Source organism: Rhincodon typus, chromosome 19, assembly GCF_021869965.1.
Source record: "Rhincodon typus isolate 14 chromosome 19, sRhiTyp1.1, whole genome shotgun sequence".
Lineage (NCBI taxonomy): Eukaryota > Metazoa > Chordata > Chondrichthyes > Orectolobiformes > Rhincodontidae > Rhincodon > Rhincodon typus.
In genome coordinates this window covers 29,768,512-29,790,563 of record NC_063350.1, presented here as the reverse complement: position 1 = coordinate 29,790,563, position 22,052 = coordinate 29,768,512, and the positions used below count along the sequence as shown (strand labels likewise).

General features: G+C 39.3%; 1 protein-coding gene and 1 non-coding gene across 2 annotated transcripts in view; one reads left to right on the top strand and one right to left on the bottom strand.

Moving 5' to 3' along the window:
• The window catches only part of kcnb1 (potassium voltage-gated channel, Shab-related subfamily, member 1), a 301,902-nt gene that overhangs the window by 259,598 nt on the left and 20,252 nt on the right, over window positions 1-22,052 (bottom strand). The gene's annotated exons all lie outside the window — the stretch shown is intronic.
• trnas-gga lies at window positions 19,446-19,518 on the top strand. Its single transcript has one exon. It is a non-coding gene; the product is annotated as a tRNA-Ser (tRNA).

The window sequence follows — 22,052 nt, the reverse complement described above, 5'->3', positions numbered from 1 at the left end:
CTAAAGCAGGGAGATCAGAACTGTACACAGTATTTCAAAAGTGACCTCACCAATGTCCTGTACAGCTGCAACATGACATCCCAACTCCTATACTCAACGCATTGACAAATGAAGGAAAGTGTGCCAAATACCTTCACCCCCATCAGGATTTTACTCAAATGGTCAGTTTTCATGTATAAGCCCAAGTCTATTTAAGTAAGAATGTCAAAGTGGAGCTGGAGCCCGATTCTCTGCTCATCTGGCATTCACATAAATAGATTTGTCAATAGAGGCCACTTACGAAGAAATTGGGGATCTGGCTGATACAGACCTTAATTAACAGAATGATGTTAAAGCCAATTCTCATACTCCAAATGCAATCCACCAGAGATGGGCTGACCCATAACTAAAAATGTGTACTGAATTCATAATGCATAACTCAGTACCACATCAGAGTGAAATTAGCTGCCAAGTTTCAAAGGAGCTGACTGACTATATTTTGCATCATTTCCACATTTGTATATCAGACTAAATTCTAGGATTGCTCTAAGTGATATACAACCTCAGTAGCTGCTACTTAAATGTAGCCTATATCAATAGGGATGCTAGTCATTTCCAAAGGTTTTCCATATATCTATTATGGATACATTTAGGAAGAGTAGCTATTTCAGATTTTACAATGACTAGTTCATTTTAAAGCATGCTTTCTTTGTCTTAGTATACTGAGTGGTGAAGAAGGCATTTGATACACTTGCCTTTATTTGTCAGAGCAATAATCCAGGTGTTGGGGCATTATGTTCTGGCTGAATGAGACATTAGTGAGGCCACTTTTAGAGTATTGCATAGAATTCTGGTCACCCTGCTACAGGAAGGATGTTATTAAACTGGAAAGGGCAGAGAAAAGGTTTACAAGGATGCCACCAAGACTGGAGGGTGTGAGTTATAAAGGGAGGCTGAATAGGCTGGGATGTTTTTTCTCTGGAGCTTTGGGGGCTGAGGGGTGACCTTACAGAGGATTATAAAACATTCGAGGCATAGATAAAGTGAATAGTGATGGTCTTTTCCCTAGGGTAGGGAGTTCAAAACGAGAGAACATAAGTTTAAAGTGAGAGGGGAAAGGTTTAAAAGGGACCAGAGGGGCAACTTTTTCACACAGAGGGTGTGCATAATTGAAACAAACTACCAGTGGAAGTGGTAGATGCCAGTATAGTTACAACATCTAAAATATTTTTGGACAGGTACATTAATGGGAAAGACTTATAGGGGTATGGGCCAAATGCAGGCAAATATGACTAATTCAGTTTAGGAAACCTGGTCAGCATAGATGAGTTGGACCAAAGGATCTGTTTCCATGCTGTATGACTCTGTGACTCTACAACTCTAAACAACTGTTTTGAAGAGCTTAGGCAATTTAAAAATGGTTCTTGACCTGTCTTTTTTCCAACAGAAATAGATATCTCCACAGAACATGACAACATTCAAATTGACAAGAAATGGAAAATGAAATATTTGAAATAACACAAAATATATAATTACTTAACAGAAACATAACTAGAGTAAAAAATTGTAACTTTTTTTTGTTTTAATCCAGTCACGTCTCATTGGCAACTCTGTGAATAATTAATACCTTCTTTTTCTGGAAAACAATATTAGTTATCTTGAAAGAATTCCAAAGTCAAGGTAACAAGCTGTTGAGATTACACCAGATGTTATTCAATAACATTTGTTTATCCTCTCTCCGTTATTTGGTATCTGCTGAAATATTGATATATGCCAAGTGCTGTCATCTGCATAATAATCACTTGTGAGAATTAGTTCTTGTTTATCTGTTTCACATATCAGCATAAGAAAATTTAACATATTTCTTATCAAGAGGCAGCAATACGAGTAAGTATTCTGTTGATGCAAAAGATTTTGAAAAAGCCTCAATGAATGATATTGAATCAATGCTTTTATTTCTTAGATTGTGTTCTTCCTAACCTGTCCTTTCTCTTGACTTGTTTCCTTCCTATAGAGTTTCTTGTGTACTTTACCCTGGCAGAAATAATGAAAGCATACCTTTCTAATTAATAATTCATCACTAATTAAGCAAACCTATTGTGAACTAGACTAGAACATGAAGTTCTGAGCAGTCAAGTCTCTAACATGCCTATAGCACATTCCCCAGGTAAATGCGTTGCGTCTGAGCTAATAAAAGAGCTACAGGTCTTGTTCACTGTAAAACTACCAATATTTCAACAAATTTGGTGCGGGTTTCCTCCCACAGTCTAAAGATGTGCAGGTTAGGTGGATTGGCCATGCTAAATGGCGTCGTAGGGTCCAGGGATGTGCAGGTTAGGTGGGTTAGCCACAGGAAATGTGGGGTAACAGGGATAGGGTCAGGGGTGTGGGTCTGGGTGGGATGCTGTTCAGAGGGTCAATGTGGACTTGATGGGCCAAAAAGATGCTTACATGCTGTAGGGATTCTATCATTCTATGAATATATATCTTAGAAATACATACTGTATTCTTTTATACTACAATGCCATTAACCACCTGGTAAAACTTGTGCCTTGCAAGTGGCCATTTGTACCATTTTTTGGCTGGGAAGTGACTGTTAGCAAGCATTCCTTATGTGAGACACTGTACAAATCTGATCCTGTCTTTAACAAACGTCCTTGTACTTTTCCACAGGGATCTTTGATTGGAAAGGAGGAGCATCAACGTTGGCCAAAGATCATGGTGAATGAAGTCAAACATGAGTTAGTAAGATGTTCCCTGTTGTATCCCACCATAAAGGATTCATTCTTTATGTTAGTTCCTTAAAGCCCCGTCTTCGTGCTGCATGGCTAAGAATGGTCAGTTTTTTTCTTGTATATCTGCTAAGAAAATTATTTATGGTTTCTCAAACTGATGCTTTTTTTTAAATTCATGAAGCCCTGTTCCATACTTTACCATATTTCTTTAAATGCCATTTGCCTGCTCCAATTTTAAAACTTTTTGCTATTTTGTTAGAGGGCTAGGATAAATGATTCTCTATCATGATTCAGGAATTATCCATTTCGTTTGGAAAATTACAAATGTAACATCATTATTTAAGAAAAGCAGGAAAGAACCTGTAAATTATATACCTTTTAGTCTGACATCTGTTTGAGTGAAAGCTAATGGATTTATAATTAAGGACAAAGCGGCTGAGCACTGAGACATTTTTGAGCTGATTAGAGAGAACCAACATGGATTTGTAAAGATTAGGTCATATCTAACTAGCCTAATTGATTTTTTTTAGGAGGTAGCAAAACATGGTAAAGAAAGGAATGCCTAAAGCCACACCTTATATGTACTTCCAGTTGACAGTGAGGTTCAACGTAAGAGCCAATTACCAAAAATCAATGAAATTGTTTTCCTGCCACTTTTGCCTTCAAAGAGAAGATATAATAGATATGTGCTCAAATTAGAAGCAAGATTGGAATCATGTGGTGCTCCACAAGATTCTGTGTTCGGCCTCAACTATTCATTTTTAATAACTTAGATAACATAACAGCCATATATCCAAGTTTACAGATATTACAATGACAGGGGCATAAAATTACAAAGCTATTAATGGATTAAGTGGCTGTTCAAAACAGTGTTAGATAGTGAGAAATAATGAAAATGTGAAGAGACTTGTAAACTTATCCACAAAGATCATTAAAATATAATGGTCAAACACAAATAAGCCGAAAAGCTGAAAATATTGTAATCTTTTACATTTACTAGGCTAGAAACTAAAAGGGAAAGATTGTTTGCTACAGATGCACAAATCATACAGGAAGAAACTTTTCAACTGGTGGAGGGATCAATGTCCCGGGGGCATACATTTAAGATAATGGGCAAAAGGTTTAGAGTGAATGTGAGGAAAAGTTTTTGTCATACGGAGGGTGGTAGAGGGCATTTGAAACTCACTGCCTCTGTTAGGTGGTAAAGGCAGAAACCCTCATAACATTTAAGAAGTATTCAGCTATACATTTGCGAAACTGAGGCATACAAGCCTTTGGATCAATGCTAGAAAATGCGATTAGAATATATAAGTGGTTGTTTTTTGACCAACACAGACTTGATTCGCCAAATGGCCTCTTTCTGTGCTGTAGGTCTCCGTGACTCTATGACTTTAAAGGGTGAAAGAGAGCAGTAAATGCTAGCTCAATTGATTTTAGGACTGTGAGATGTTTGTTGTGTGACTTAATTTTTGGAGTTTGGACTTTAATGTAGTGTCATATTGGTGTTCATTACTTTTGTGGTGATTTTTAAAAACTGAGGTCAAACAGTCTTTCAGGAACAGTGACCTAATCTAATATATGGCAGGGAGCAGGTGATTATGAACTCCTGGAATGCTAATGGAATCAGATTTCTATACTGCGGAGTCCACGACAGGTAGAGTCAGCATTGAAGGCAATCAGCTCGTTTTCAGTTCAGAATAATCAAGGATTGATTTGGTTTTAGAAATTTTGAAATCAAGCATTTTTAGGGTAGTTTGATGGAGATCTGACAGGGGTCAGAAGCAATTTTAGGTGTCTCTCCTTGGAGGTTCAGGGGAAGTAGTCACCTCAGTGGAAAGGTTTAGTCTATGCAATTTCCAAACAAGCAGTTTTTGTTAGAAATTTGCAGACTATTAAAAGCTGATAAAATTTAAACTCTCAGATCTTTCTAACTGTCTTCTTTATTTGGACAACTTAGTTTTCATTTTTGTTTTTGTTTGTGTTGTAAACGCCTGTTCCATTTGCCAGAAACTCTCAAGGACAGGACTTCCTGGCCCCGAGCAATGGAAGGTCCATTCTCTGATTGCTTTGGCCATCAGTAGTGTGATGCAGGGGGCAGACTTTCTTAAATCAGTTTGTTTTTAAACAAGAAGACAAGAAAAATTCACCTCCGCCCCACCCATGTGTATTTCAAGGCTCATGGGGTGCTTTTCACAAAATGACTTTGTTCCATAGTGTGAGCGGAAAGAATGAACATAAATTATTTGTTCATGTTGTCTCAGAAGCATTTTAAAATCCTTCACAAATAGTTTAGTAAATTGTGCAGTTGTAATTGTGGTATTGACAAATATAAGAGTCAATTTGTACATGTAGGGTCCCATAAATATAAGTGAGATGAATGACTATTTAATTTGCATCTGATTATGTCATTTGGGGAGAATATGTACTGGGATACTGGAAAAACTCTCCTTTTTTGAATGGTTGTTAAAACCTGAGCTACCAGAATGGGGCCTTGCATTGATACCTCATCCTCTGCAATACAAGTTCATACCCAGTACTGTCCAGGAATGTTGTTTTCAATGTTTGTGCTCAAGCCTTGGCGTGGGGTTTAATTCCAGAATTTAATACTGCTGTCATGAGATTGAGGCACCTATAAATTCATTTGAGCTTCAGTCTGGGCAACTACCTTACTCATGTCTGCCTAGTTACTGCCAACACTTCCTATGAAATAATGCCAACCATTCAAATATCTTAGACAATTCTCCCTTGGTTTTGGTTTAGTACTTTAATCAAAACAACATGATCTATGTTGAGATCAAAGGTCTATGGATTAATTGACTATTCATGTGAACTTCAGTGGAACGGATGTAAAAAGTAAATTTCAGAGGCCAGGTACTTTTGATATCAAAGCAATGTTTGATCATCCTTAAACACGCTCAGAATTTTCTCATGGTCTATCAGTCTGCCTGTTGACTTACAGATTTTCCTTAGGCATAACAAAATCATTCATCTTAGTTTAACAATGCATGAGACATTGACATATTTGAAGTTTCAGAGCATGATTTTACTTTTTTCCATGTTTATGTGTTTCATCCTCTGCCATATTTTTCTTCGTTTTTTTGGTATGCATTGCAACCTAGTTTGGAACTGTTAAGGACAACAGTAATTGTTCATTCAAGAGTATAGCAATAATCAAAATATCTATCAGATTATAAATGCAATTCATCCAGCCTGTTCATCTCCATTTCTTTCCATTGATGATCTGGACAAAGTGATGATATATTATTGTGACACCTGCTGCAAACAAGCATGTACTGCCCTTGTCCTTCTGGGTGGTAGCATTTTGGCATTTGGAAGGTGCTATTGCAGGAGCCTTAGTATATTGTAGCAGTACATTGGACAAATGGTACATATTGCTGCCACTGTCTGCCAGTGGTAAAGGGAGTAAATGCTGCAGGTGCTGGATTGTGTGCCAATTCAAGCAAGCTGCTTTGTCATAGATAATATCAATCTTCTTGAGTGGTGTTGGAGCTGCACACATCCAGGTCAAATGTATTCATTAAATTTAAATTCCACTAGCTGGCAGGTTGAGATTTGAACCCGCATACACAGGTTTTAACCTGGGTCTCTGGATTGCTAGTCCATTTACATTACCACTCACCAGTACATCATATAAACCAATCATATAAATAATGAAGCCAAATTTTTAATATCTGTGGAACCTTTGATTGACCACAAATCATGTATTAATGCACAAGATTAGAAATATGCATCAGTAGTTCAGGCTAAAACAGGGGTTATGCTATCTTTCTGATTTTTGTCTGAGCAAAATAGATCCTCAATATCCTAGCAACAGCACCGAGTCATGTTTTTCTATCAACTGTTTGCTATATTATCTCCTATCCTCAGCATGGAAAATGTCTATGGTAGCTCTCTCCATTTAATACCAACTTCAGATTTCTGATGCAGATTTAAAATGGGTACAAAGAAGCAGGATAGAAAATGGGGGTTGAGATTATAAATCAGGTTCTGACCAGCATGATATATACAGGGACACTGCCAACAAGAAGGTGAGTGTTTCAGTTTATAGAAATCTTTTCAGTATCTTTTGTTGGAACCCTAATGGGGCGGTGTTGACTTAAATGTGGATTGCCATGTGGAGAAAAATATGGTAAAGCATCTGATGTGAAGCTATGTTTAAAAATCCTCTCTCATTTGGTCATGTGTTGGATAGTCTTAAATAAATATTTAAATCCATCTAGGTTTCCAAATTTAGTGGCTTTATTATTCAAAACCATCAGGTAATGTTGATTAAGCCTTGCTTATGCAAGTGTTAAAGTACTTCAAGAACAAAGATCCATAGTTCAATTTAGCTCCATGCCACTTAGCTGGCAGAATATTTACCTCTGTCGCTCCTAGATTCAAGGTCCAAAACAGGGCAGGTGCATAATCTCAGCTGGTGCACTTTGAGAATGCCGCATTGCTGAAGTGATGTGGAGGTGCCCTGCCCTGTTGGACTGCAGTGGACAAGATCAGAAATCAGACAACGCCAGGTTACAGTCCAACAGGTTTATCTTGTTGATATGCTCGATCTTTTTGGAGATCCTCTCCACTTTGAGCCAGCACTTTTTGGTGTTGATGGTAGCCATGATATGGAGGTGCCAGTGTTGGACTGGGGTGGACAAAGTCAGAAATCAGACGACACCAAGTTACAGTCCAACAGGTTTACTTCACCTGACGAAGGGGCAATGCTCCAAAAGTTTGTGATTTTAAATAAACTTTTTGGAATATAACCTGATGTCATCTGATTTCTGGCATTATGGAAGGGTTTACTTGTCAGATATGACATTAGGCTTAGTCACCACTTTCCTGTTGAGAGGACTATAAAAGTGTCTGTGATACTATTGTTTCCCCAAGTTTCCTTACCAATGCCATCAAAACCAACAGATTAACTTTTTTTTATATTCACTCATTGGATGCGGATGTCCCTGCTGCGCCAGCATTTATTGCTTATCCCCTAGTTGCCCTTGAGAAGGTGGTGGTGAGTTGCTTTCTTGAATCGCTGCAGTCTATGTGCTATAGGTAAACCTACAATGCCCTTAGGGAGAAAATTCCAGGATTGTGATCAAGCGACAGTGAATACATTTCCAAGTCAGGATAGTGAATGGCTTGATGGGGAACTTGCAGGTGGTGGTGTTCCCATGTATCTACTGCCCTTTTCATTCTTTATGGAAGTGGTCATGGATTTGGAAGGTGCTGTCTAAGGATCGTTGGTGAACTTCTGCTGTGCATCTCGTAGATAGTATACATTATTGCTACTGAGCGTTGGTCAGTGATGGAGGGTGTGGATGGTTGTGCAGCATCAATCAAGCAGCTGCTTTGTTCTGGTGTCAAGCTTCTTGAGTGCTGCTGGAACTGCACCCATCTAGGCAAGTGGGTAGTATTCCATCACACACATGACTTATGCCTTCTAGATGGCGGACAGTTCCTTGCTGCAGAATTCCAAGCCTCTGACCTGCTCTTTCAGCCATTGTGTTTATGTGGTAACATCATTGAATGTCAAGGGGCGGTGGTTAGAATGTCTTTTATTGTAGATTGTCATTGCCTGGCATTTGTGTGGTGTGAATGTTGTGAATGCAAGATCTTCCATCTTTATCGGCTTATTGCAGGATATTGATGTGCACCCTACATAACAACCATAATTGTATTCAACTTCTTATGGATCAGTCCTAGGAGATGTCTTGAGGACCCAATTGCATGTAAAAGCGAGTTCTTTAAATGTAGTCACAAGAATGAATTTCAATGCACATTTGCTCCTGGTTTGGGTAGTAATCCTAAAATTATTATGTTTGCATTTTAAAAAAAAGATTTACTTCCCAACTGCTCATTTTCCATCAGCAAAAACTCTTTTTTAAGCAAACCCATATTATCGATATCCATATGGGCCATGCCATCTGGGACCTTCCTCTTCACTCCAGCCCTGAGGTGATGTCCTGAACCTTGTCACTACACACACAACACAGATTTTAAGCAGCACTCTGGGCTGTAGAGAACAATGACTATTCCCCCTAACCATACTCTCCCATACTTTTTTTGCTTCCTCCTTGTTATTTGAATGGTCCCCTGAAACACAGTGTTGTGGCTGATTTGGTCACCTTCCCCGCAGTTCCTGCTCTCTTCCACACAAGCTACAACAGCTTTAAATCAATTGGACAACTACAAGATGAGAATTCCTCCAAAGCTAACATTTTAACCCCCACACCTGTCTCCCCCAGTGTGAAACCCTCCTGGCCCTGACCATGGCCCAATTATCAAGATTATGGGTGCGACTGCCTCCCAGAACAAAGTGTTCAAGTAAAATGCTGTGTGGAACTGGAGGAGCACAGCAGGCTAGGCAGCATCAGAGGAGCAGGAAAGTTGACGCTTCGGATTGAGACACTTCTTCCTCGACTGAGTGAGTTATAACCCCACTGGGATGCCCAGAAGAAGTTATCCTCCTCCCTCTGGAAATACCTCAGTGGATCTCTCTCCCACTGCAATCATCTGGTAATCTCTTTCTATTAAGGAAGAAGGGTCCCGACCCGAAACGTCAGCTTTCCTGCTCCTCTGATGCTGCCTGGCCTGCTGTGCTCCTCCAGCACCACACTGTGTTATCTCTGACTCCAGCATCGGCAGTTCTTACTGTATCCAAGTAAAATGCCTCCTTAATCCATCAGCGTCCAAAGTTTAGAATACAACTCATCAACTCAGAGATGTAGTTCCTCAACTGTTTGGATCACAATTGTGCCCACAGTTTTCACATGGGACAGCTGCACATATTACCTGTCATGCCATGTTTTTTGTATGTATTCATCTATTTTGGTTTCAAGTTCAGAATATCACACAACGATTACTCATTGTTATCTGATGGAGTTCAAGAAGTTAAACAACAACTTTGTAATATTTATATCTCCTCACTACTGGTTTAAACTACAAATCCAGTTTATTGGAGAAGGCAAAATGCAGAACTCATAAATTACCTACCTGCATGCCGGCTTACTGTCTCCTGGGTTCAGCTGTCAGGTCTCACTGACATCAACTCCCTCTCTTGGACCATTTCTTTTGTGTAAAAAGCCCGAACAGCAGGTCCTCCCTCGCCACCCAAAGTTCTCTCACTTAAATGCCCAGATTTAAGCACTCTTCCTTGCTGAACTCAGCCTCAAGCTGCACTTTTTGCACCTCATGCATGTCAGTGAGACTTAGCTTCAAAATATGTGAAATAGCTGTTGCACAAGGAAATCAGGAAAGTTAAGTTGCTATTCAGCAGCATGATCAAAGTCTGAGATAACATCATCTCAATCTTCCAATATTAATTTAACAGCAATAGTCTTGGACTTCTAGTTAAAGATATTAAATTGCTAAATACAGAGATAGCTGTTTAATTTTCAATATCAATGTTTTCCTTGATACAGTATCTGACAAAATAGCATTTTATAAATTTCTAATGGTTAATGCTAGTGATTCCTGTTTCTGAAGAAAGTTGTTTCCACAGATTTCTACTTTTATGCCTTCTATTCTGATAAATTCATCTCACTTTCAAAAGGTTCCAGGGCTTATCTTGATATTAACATTTCAGATGGTACAGGATATACAGCAACTTACCATTAGGGCCACTTTTTGCATATATGTATTTATAGCAAACTGTAAATTTGCTCTCTTCATTCTTTACGAAAACATTTTTTGTGGCAGCATTTACAGAGAAAGGGAGCTGTTTGATATGCAGACATACATAGATCAAAATAGTTAAACATAAGCAGTAATGAGATGGGAGACAGATTCAACTTCAGGGCACAAAATGGGCATAAATGGACTAACTGTCTGTTATACATACACTTAATTCTTTTTCGTGGAAGTAAAATTGGTCATTGTATATAACAATCTGTTAATTCCCTAATGTCCATTTTGGAACCTGAAGCTGAACTTCACCCACTCAAATTATCTAGACATATCCAAACATCCACTTTTGAAAATCATTAATGCTTAGACTAAAACCCAACCCTAATATGATTTGTGCTGGTATACAAAGACATCAGAAACATTCATCAACATATAAATTCCTAAAAATGCTCTCCTATATTGGATCATGTACATTTATGGAAAGGGAGGACATATGATCTGGATTGTACGGATCTTTAACCAAGAAACCTTCAAAAATGAAACACAGTCTTCTGTGAAATGAAACCTTGCTAGGAAAATGAGAACTTTGCTTTCTGCAGTTTTCTGGGAATTATGTTACTTTTGCTTCACAGGGAACTGAAACCAGCGCTGCTGTGACAAGAAAATGAAGAGACAGACCATAGGAGCATGGAAACATGGGTGCAAACAAAACAGAATAAACAAAACAAATAATATTAAATGGAAAGCAAAGGTCTAGTAGAAGATTTTTGACTTTTGAAAATGACAGAAGGCTCAACAGTAACGAAATCCAAAAGAGTAAAGCTCACTCCACCGCTTGAATATTAATTAATTATAAATTAAGATTTTGCAACCTATGCTGTTTGGAAGATTACTCAAGATTTTCTAGTCAGTTCCACAAAGGTTAACAATGTTTAAGCAACCTAGAATGCAGCTAGATGCCTAACATTTTTACACAAATTGGCTGGAGCTGGTTTCCTGATGAAAGCAAAAAGATTTGAGTTTTGAGCGTACACTTTAAAATAATGTAGACATGTTATTGGGTAAAAGCTGGAAAACTGAAAGGAAATTGGTCCTGGATAATCTCAGATCTTACTCTAACTATTTAATCTTAAATCAAATAATATGGCCATAAGTGACCCTCTATTCTTGTGGAACACTAGGTCATTATACCATTGACTTTAGAATTGGGTTTATTTATTGTATGAAAATCTACTTTGTAAAGGACAGTTTTTAAAATGTCATTCTTTCACCTTTCTGCCATTAAATGACATGGGTTGCTTTATGGCATTTTTAATTATTAATTAACTTCCATAAAGTATTTCATATGAACCTCACCAAACAAATTCAAACTGCCAATACAAGACAAAAGTCTTGAAATCACCGGAAGAAACTAAAACTGTACATATACCATTCAACCTACAAAAAAGTTACCCAAAAGATCTTCTCCAATGCAAATGTTCAAAACATCCAAGCTTTCTTAACAGCTTTTTATCAACATAGAACTTGTAACAAACTTTCTGTTTCTCCTTTGGGCAGTCAATATGATTTTCAAATGGTCAACCACATATTAGAATGATTAAATGCCATAAGATGTATCTTTATTTCAAAAGATGTAAATTTTTTTTTGGTTTTGCTGATGTTAGCCTTTTTTATAGGCTGACCATTGTGAAACATGTTACACCAGAATCAGGTCTTTATCCTACAAATTATATGTCAATATATCCCAAGCTACCTCGTCTATTCCTGCACTTCAATTTTCTTTAAATCAAATATTTAATTCCTATCTCAAAGAATTTCAGGATGATTATCAACTATAATGAGGACATGAATAAATTTCCTTCTTTGAATTATTTAATTGGCCTCTTCTTTGGAGTGTCCTCAGAGCTCCAAAGTAATACCAGTCGCATATGCTTTCTTGTGAGCTGATTCTTGTCAGACACAATGTTGATGTAAGTGTTAGTGAGCACACAATGAATGTTCGTCAGAAGCACGCAGAGCAGGCTCATGATGACATCACTCAGTGTGCAATACTGACTTGACAGCAGCGGTAACATTTTGGTATCTAACCCTCCAGTCAACGCCCTTTTTAACCTCTCACAGGCTGCAAGCATATTCAACAGCAGGAAGGGCATTGCATCAGTGCTAATTGAAGGAATCATCAGCTACAAATAGACTAGTTTGTAGCTGATTCTTTTTGGCTGTTGCTATGATTCTATAAGTGTTTGATGCCTTCACTTGTTGCTCCAATTGTTTACATGGAGTAGTCTGACTGGTTTGAAGGAATTTTTTGCTGACTTCAAGGATTCTAAATAAGCCAATGGTTCCCAGAGGAGATTTCCTTTGGAATACAGCATTATTTGGAGAATGAACAGAGGCTATAGCAGAGCAGAATAGGCCACTGGAAGAGGGTCGACTCTCAGGTAGACCCATCGGCTCAGGATAGAAACATAGAAAATAGAAGCAGGAATAGACCATTTGGCCCTTTGAGGCTGCATCACTATTCATTATGATCATTGCTGATTATCCAACTCAGTACCATGTTCCTGCTTTCTCCTCAAACTATTTGATCCCTTTAACTTCAAGATACTCAAGGAACGTTTTTTGCAATTGAACTTAAGAGGTATAAAACATGTGAGATGTCTATATTTCAGTAAGAATATTCTGTGCTTCAGTAAGGACACTCTTGCTGGTATCTGCTACCTACTGAAACCACAATTGTGACCATCTCGCAAACAATGGACTACATTACATAACCAGTGGCTGTGAAGATGACCATATGTATGAGGTGTTATACTTTCAAACTGGAGCTAGAGATTATTGTAAATCTTAAAGTTTGCAATCCACTGTTGGGTAATAGAGGCCAGCTGAGAAATAGTGTATTTGATGACAAGAACTTCACACTTGACACATGCTCATGGTCTATCAGGCAGCAGTGTTAGCAGCCCATCACAGACATAGGTAATGTATTATCTAATAGTAAGTAGTGATGGCAGCATCCTGTCAGTGAAAAACATCACTCATACTGTTACTGCATAGTAGCAACACAAAATGCCTAGCTTCACCTGTTGTTTGAATTCTTGAGACACCTCCACTTTCGAGAGTTTACTAAGGTTGCGTAACATCAGCATCAGTCCCATGATGGAAGTCCAGGCTGAAGTGAACAGTAAAGAAAAAGGTGGTGGTTGGTTTTTTTGAGTTATTCGTATTTTGTAAAAGCTGCTAGATGCGCAGAGATCATGATCGTTGTTTTCAAGTTGAGAATGCTGAAGTTGTATGATATAACATCACAAGTTTGGAAGTTAGGATCAAAAATTTCTTGCAGAATACTTAAAAATATCTACATTAAACACATACTCTGTTCTCCTAAATAAAAACCTTATCAGTTGAAACATTCAAGGCTGAACAGAAATCAAGCTCTACTGGAATTTGAGGGCTGTGCAATCCACCATTTTCACAATAAGGTTGTGCAGCTCAGCCACATTGTAATAAATCTGTTCATTTTCTGCAACTGATCTTTCTGCAATTTACATACATACTGAACAGGACTTTGCAGATGACAGGGTTTCCCACTTTAATTACTGCCAGCTGACAACTCAGTGGTGAATGTATCTCCACTGATAACACCTGTCCCACAGCTATTTTATGCTCCAAAAATTGTTATTTGGCTGGAACGAGGCTTCCACTTATTAGTTGGGAGTAAGTCCCAGCTCAGAAAGCCAGTAACCAATCTGAATGGCAAGTAGCTCTGTCGTTCCCATCAGCACAAGTATCAGTAGCTGCCAGGACTGGGACAGAGCAGTCTCCAGATTCAATGTCCTTGAGTCCAAGATCAGACATCTGTTTGTGTTTGGTGTCTGGGGATCTTTCTTTATCAGGTCTGGCCTACATGTGATTCCAGACCCACAGCAATGTGGTTAATTCTCAATTGACCTATGAGATAGCCTATCAAGCCATTCAGATATATCAACCAGCCGCAACTCTCAAATAAAGTAATGAAACTGAACGGACCACTTGGCATCGACTGAGGTATTGAAATTTGACCCTAAAAATAGGAACAGAAATAGGCCATCTGGTTCCTCAAGTCTACTCCACCATTCAAGAGGATCATGGCTGATTCGACATTTGTCACATCCATTTCCCTGCTTTTTCCCTGTAACCCTCGATTCCCCACCAATCAAGAATCTATCTATCTATCTATCTAGCCTTTAATATACTTTAATATACTTTAATATACAAAGACTTTGACCCCACAACTCTCTGTGGAAAGAAGTTTTAAAAGAGTCACAACCCTCTAAGAGAAGAAATTCATTCAAATCTCAGTCATAAATTGGCACCACTTTATTCTGAGACTACACCCACTGGTCTTAGACTCTCCCATGAGGAGAAAATCCCATCAGCATTTACCCAGTCCAGCCCCTTAAGAATCCAATGTTTCAATGAGATCACCTCTCATTCATCTAAACTCCAATGCGTAGATTCACAATCTGATTAGCCTTTGGTCATAAAACAATCCCTCCATACTGCGGATCATTCTTATGAACCTTCTCTGAACTGCCTCCAATTAAATAATATCATTCCTTTAATAATGGGATCAAAACTGCTCACAGTACTTCAGATGTGGTCTCACCAGCACCTTGTATAGTTGCAGTAAGACTTCCTTACTGTTATTCTAACCCACTTTAAATAAAGGTCAACATTCCATTAGCCTTCCTGATTATCTGTTGCATTTGTGTGCTAGCTTTCTGTGGGGTCTTTTTTCAAGCACATGTACCTCCAATATCTCTCTGTAAACTGTTTGTATCCCTCTCGCAACTTACTTTTCTATCTGTTTTTTTATGTCACCTGCAAATTTGGCTGCAGTATATTCACTTCCTTCCTCCAAGTCAGTATTATATATTGTAAACAGTAATGTCCCAGCACTGATCCCTGTGAAATCCCACTGGTAAGTGATCACCAACCTTGTCCCCGCTTACTGTTTCCTGCCATTTGACAATGGAACACTCAGACCTGTAGATCCTGCAAAGCCTTCTGTATCAACACCAGGGTGCTAGTGCCAAAACTAGGAGAACTGGGAAAACTGTATTACAGACTAGTCAAGAATCAGCCTGATACAGTCATAATGATCTAGAAAACACCATGATCCCTGGGTACATCCTGTTCAGCCACCTGACAGACTCAGAGGAGCCAGCACATTGGTGTGCAGTTGGGAGAGAGTTGCCCTAGGGGTCCAAGAAGTCTCATGATATTAGGTCACGAATGGGCAGGAAACCTCCTGCTGATTACCAAATACTGCAAACCCCTTCGCCCTCACATGGTGAATCAGTGCTCCCCCATGCTGAAATTGGCTTGGAGGAACCACGGAGGATTGCATGCATGCAGAATATATTCTGGGTGGGGAACTTGAATGTGCCATCTTAAACTTGTAAATACAATCCATCATGTTGAGTAGCATTATCACTGTTCTAAATGGAATAGATTTCAACAAATCAAGCTATTCATGAATGCCCAGTCTTGAAGTGCTGCGAGCCATGAGCAACAAAATTGTAATCCAACACAATCTGCAATCTTAGGAAAAATGCAGGAAGACATACCAGTAGGAGCACTAAGCAGACCTAAAAATGAGGTGTCAATTGATAACACAGGATAACTTGCATGTCAAACAACTGAAGAAACAAGGGACCGACAGGGCAAAGCAATTCTACAACCAATGGATCAGATCCAAGCTCTGCAGTCCTGTCACATGTACAAAAACAAAATTGCTGGAAAAGCTCAGCAGGTTTGGCAGCATCTGTGAAGGAATAAATAGAGTTAACGTTTCGGGTCCAGTGAACCTTCCTCAGAATGTCACATGTAGTTGTGAATGGTGGTGGACAATTAAACAGGTCACTGGAGGAAAAGAATCTACAAATATTCCCATTCGCAATGATGGAGGAGCTCTGCACATCAGTACAAAACATACATTTGAAGCATTTGTTGCAGTCCCCCAGTCAGAAATGCTGAGTGGATGATGCATTTCTGTCTCTTCAAAGATCCTGAACATCACATTTACTAATCTTCAGTAAATTTTGATTCATGTGATATCAAGAAATGGTTGGGAGCACTGGATACTGCAAAGGCAATGGACCATGACAACATTTCTGCAATTGTGCTGAGGATCTGTGCTCCAGAACTTGCTGTGACCAAAGCCAAGCTGTTCTAGAATAGCTACAACACTGGCATCTGCCCAATAATGTAGAAAGTTTCACAGGTCTGTCCCATATACTAAAAAGTCTAATCAGGCCAAATACTGATCTACTCTTGATCATAAGTAAAGTCATGGAAAATGCCATTAACTGTACTATCAAGCAGCACTTGTTTAGTAATAATCTGCTCACTGATGCTCAGTTTGGTTCGATCAGCATCACTCAGCCCCTGATCTCAGTACTGCCTTAGTTCAAACATGGACAAAAGAGCTGAATTTCACAGGTGAGATGAAAGTGACTGCCATCTGAAATCAAGGCTGCATTTGATCAAGTTTAGCATTGAGGAGCCCTAATAAAATTAAAGTCAAAAGGGAACCAGGCAGAAATCTCTCTGCTGCTTGGAGTCATACCTAGCACAAAGAGAGATAGTTCTGATTGTTGGGGGTCAATCATCTCAGCTTCAGGACATCTCTACAGGAGTTTCTCAGGATAGTGTCCTCAGCCCAGTCATCTGCAGCTGCTTCACCAATAACCTACCCTCCAGTATAAGGTCAGAAGTGGTGATGTTCGCCGATGATTGCACAATGTTCATCATTATTTGCAACTTCTCAGTTACTGGAGTAGTTTGTGTCCAATGCAGTAATACCTGGACCATATCTAGGTTTGGGCTGAAAATAGTAAGTAACATCTGTGCTGGACAAGCGCCAGGCTAAGACCACCTCCAATGAGAGAGTATATAACCATCACTCCTTGATATTCAAAGGTGTACCATTGCTGGATCACACACTAACATCATCCTGAGGATTAACATTGACCAGAAACTGAAGTGAACTAACTGTAGAAATACTGTGTTTACAAGAGCAGCTCACAGGCTGAGAATCATGCAGCCATTAACTCACCTTCTGACTCCCAAACATCATCCACAAGGCACAAGTCAGGAGTATGATAGAATACCCTCCAGTTGCCTGGATGAATGCAACTCCAACAACACCCAAGAACCCAACCTAGGTTCAACTCACTTGATTGGGATTAGATCCACAAATATTTATTCCCTCCACCACAGATGCTCAGTAGAAGCAGTGTGCACCATTTACAAGATGCACCACAGAAATTCATCAAGGCTCCTAAGACAACACCTTCCAAACTCACAACCACTACCATCTAGAAGGACAAGAGTAGCAAATGCATGAGGACATCATCTCTATCCAGACTTGGAAATATATTGCCATTCCTTCAGTGTCACGGGGTTAAAATCCTGAACTTCCTCCCCAACGGCATTGTGGGTGTACTTAAACTAATGGACCACAGTGGTTCAAAGTGAAACCTTTTCAACGGGAAATAGGGTTGGGCAATGAATAATGGCCCTGCTAGCAATGTCTGCTAGCCATTAAATGAATGGGTCAAAAGAAAAAGCTACAAGCCTAATTTAAAATTGCAGGCACATTGTGTCATACAGGAGGGCTAAACAAAGACCAGAGAACTCTTCGATTTCTCCCCCTTGCCGGGACCATAGTATTATGCCCATTGTATTTTTATTTGAGAGTTAGAACAAATCAGAAGATATTAGCTTTATTAGCTTGAACTGTTTGTAAATACAGCATGTTCAATACAAAAATGAAAACATCAATGAACAACAGACAAACAACAATGACTGCTAATCGAGCAAAACATTGATCAAATGCACCGAACAAGGTAACTCATAACTCAAGTTTATTAATTTCCACAACATTTGGTTTAGCTGTCTACTTCCCTCTGGTTAATTTCAAATAGGTTTGAAACGGTCTAGAACAATTTAGTTGGTTCACTAGAGGCTGTTATTAATGAATATCACAATGATATAATGCAAATAAATGCATCAATTCATACACCCCTTCCCCAACCATGACTAGACACATGACTGACTCCACCACCTCTTAAGAAATTTTAAACATTGTTGTATTGATGATTCTTTATAAGTTAATATGCATAAGGAATCATATTTTGCAGCAGTGGAAGAATACCTGTTTGAATCTGACGTGATTCAGATGATTTTTTTTATATGCCTGAGGTGGAATGTCCCACTTCTCAGCAGAAGACACATGGGGATAAAGTGATGAAAAGTGCTACTGCAGCACCAAGTTGTGACCTAAGGCCTATTCCTTGGAAATTCCTCAGATATCATCAACACAGATACAGCAACTGGAAATTCAGCAGCTTCGAAGCCTGCACGGCAATTGTTCTTTCAAAAGGCCTCGGGTTTTATTCAGATAAGGCCAGAATCCAAACGTTCAACTTCATGGCTGAACAACACCACGAGCTGCTAAAGGTCAAGGCCCAAATTCAGAGACACTTTCTCCGAATTGCTTTTTTCCTTTTGAAACAGTTAGCTGGATTGACTTCTGATGAGTTATTCTTGCAATTGTTTTTTAAAATACATAAATCCAGGGAATCTTTGGAAACTGCAGCAGTTGAAGGGAAAATAAGCTGCCCTTCCAGACTGCTTGTGTTCCAATCCTGCTGTGACAACCTCAGTGCAATGTACTGTGGTGGCTCAATGGTCAGCATTGCTGCCTCACAGAGCCAGGGACCCAGGTTTGATTCCAGCCTTGGGGGACCGTCTGAGTGGAGTTTGCACATTCTCCCCGTGCCTGCGTGGGTTTCCTACTACAGTCCAAAGACGTGCAGGTTAGGTGGATTAGCCATGTTAAATTGCTATAATGTCCAAGGTATGAAGATTAGGTCGATTAGCCATGGGGCTTACAGGATAGGGTGGGGGACTGGTGGTGGTGGATCTGGATGGGATGCCCTTCAGCGTGTCAGTGTGGACTTGGTGGGTTGAATGGCCTGCTTCCACACTGTAGGATTCTCTGATCTGAACTAACCAATGTCCTAGCAATCCTTCCCTACTTTGCCAGCCAAAATAGCTCAGTCGGGAGAGCGTTAGTCTGGAGATCTAAAGGTCCCTGGTTCAATCCCAGGTTTCAGCAAAATGACCGATTCCTGACCATGTCAATCTTTGATCTGTTAAGAGGTAAATGGGTGGGGTCTGCAGAGGCTGCCCAGAGGATTGAACTCAGTGGCTCCAGTTGGTCACGTTGGGATTCCGCAGATCTCCTCTGCTGGGACTACTCCCCAACATGGGCATGGCATTTCCTCTGGTGTGAAATCACCTGTGGAACACTATATAAACATTCATAAAGTGTCAGCCTTGTATTATTATGGAAAGCTAGATCACTGGAATTAGTAGAGTCATTTATTCACCCCATTAACCACTTCTTGAGGATTTCATGGAAACCCCATCCATTCCATGATGACCTCACAGGGTAGAGTCATACAGAGCTTGTCAGTGTCCCCAACAAACTGGTGATTAGTGCTAACAGCCCCTTTGATCTTCAATGCACTACATTTCTGTAATCTACTAATTATTTTTCCAATCCCAATGAAAAAAAACAATGAAAATCTTAGAAATGATCACATCCTGTCCTTGCACAATATTTAAGATGTTGCAAGGTAATGTCCACATTTATCACTGCCCTTATACTGCTGTTGAACAAAAGTTCCACAGAGAAGGCCTTGAGATAACTCTATTGTTGATTCCCAGTGCTTTGGCTGAATGACGTTTCTTTATATACTCAGTCGGTAGATGCTGCATCTCTCCTTAGTGGTCTCCCACAAGGAGAAAGGTAATGAAGTCTGACTTCAGCATTCAACTTTATCAGCTCCCCACCAGAAATATAAGATTTTCAAAGCAATCTTCGGCCTAAACCAAAAGATGCACAGGCAAATACTGTTCACCTACTGGATTTAATGACTTCACACCTCCTCCCACTTTCAAATGGGCAGTAGAGTTATGAGGATTGATTATCATCAGTGCATGATGACACAACAATTCAAAGACTATTCACTTCTTTGAGATCATAAATCGCCATTCATATATTTGGTACAGTTGTTGTAACTCGTTTAAATAGCTCTCAATAGTTAGCTTAAGTTGTTCATCAGTAGGTGGTGTCTCTGGGATTCTTGATACAAGAGTACAAATGATCTTGGAAATGTAACCAAACAGTAAGTATGACTAAATTTGTGTTTCCTGTTTCAATAAAGGGCAACGTTAACTGTTTTTAAATGCATTATTGATCTGCAAAGCCATTGTATTTTTGACAAGAAGCACGAACTTTTTTGAAACAGCATGTTCTTCATTGTTAAGAGTTGTCTAATAGGTAAATTCTGCAGGTCATGTGGGATCTAATCACTTTGAATGATTCAAAAATAATTAAGTCCATTTTGTTGTTGTTTACATGACTGTTGAAAACAAAATCATTGATGCTGCAAAACTGATTTCTACTGTAGTTGTGATTAAGCATGGTAAATATTTAGTACTTCTATCTTACAAGCTATGAACTTTATTGCTATAACAATGAGAGATTTAGGAAAGGATCAAAACATTGAAGTACATTTGTGTTGATTGAAGTTTGTTGATTGGGCTGGAGTTAATGCTCCCTCAATGGGGTGCTTGAACCGAATGTAGGGTGAGGGGTTTCATTAAATCTAGCAATTGTCCGGCCCATTGCCTCCCCTATCTTCCACTGGAATTAATTCTCATTCATTTCCACTTATGAGCCTTACCCCACTGCCAGAAGAGGTCCATACCAAGAGGTCAGCTTGACAGGTTTCCCAACAATGGGAAGCTGGTGGGCAGGGATTCTTCCATAGCAGGCCCACAGGATCCACAAACCCCCCACCCCTCTCCAACAAAGACATCCTACAAAGATTAACTCCTCTCCCATGGCCTGTCAAACTCCAGATTCCCCGCTCCCGCCAGGACCCCCTCAAATTATTTCGACTGGATAATTGTCTGCAAAGACCACCTCTGTGGCAAGTGAATCACATGGATCTTATATCCAGGTAGGAATACAAATTACCTATCCTTTTAAACACCAATCCACTCTTTCTTTAAATTAAATATTCAATTTTAAGTATAACCATTTCTAAAATTTGACATATCTAACACTTTCCCACAATGCTTAGAGAATAACAATCTACCAATAGTCAACACAGAAGCTCTTACCAGTGTTTACAGGTATGAATATCTTGCACCTTCTCCCAGGAAATCATTTTTTAACAACAAAGTCATCCAAGCTTGTTGGGGAGAATTTAGAGTAGGTCACATCCTTTCATTCCATTATTTTACCTAAATCAAAGAGCGAGTCCCAAAGCATCATAATGTTATAACTACAGCATGAAATAGTTGCCTCTGATAATCTACAGAAAATACGATTGAAGATGGCCACTAGATTTAATCAATGGAGTTATTCAGAAAGGGGTAGTTGTGAAACATTAATTTTTAATCTGTCCTCAAAGTCTATAGTTTGAGGTTCAATTGGTCTCTAAAAGATATGTACTGATAACTGGAAGAACAAACTGATTTCCTGCACAAAGAGTCCAGATCTCATTGGAGGCTGAGACCACCATGTAGATGGAATCAGCAAATGCCTTGATACTACACATCAGTTTCTGGCACGAG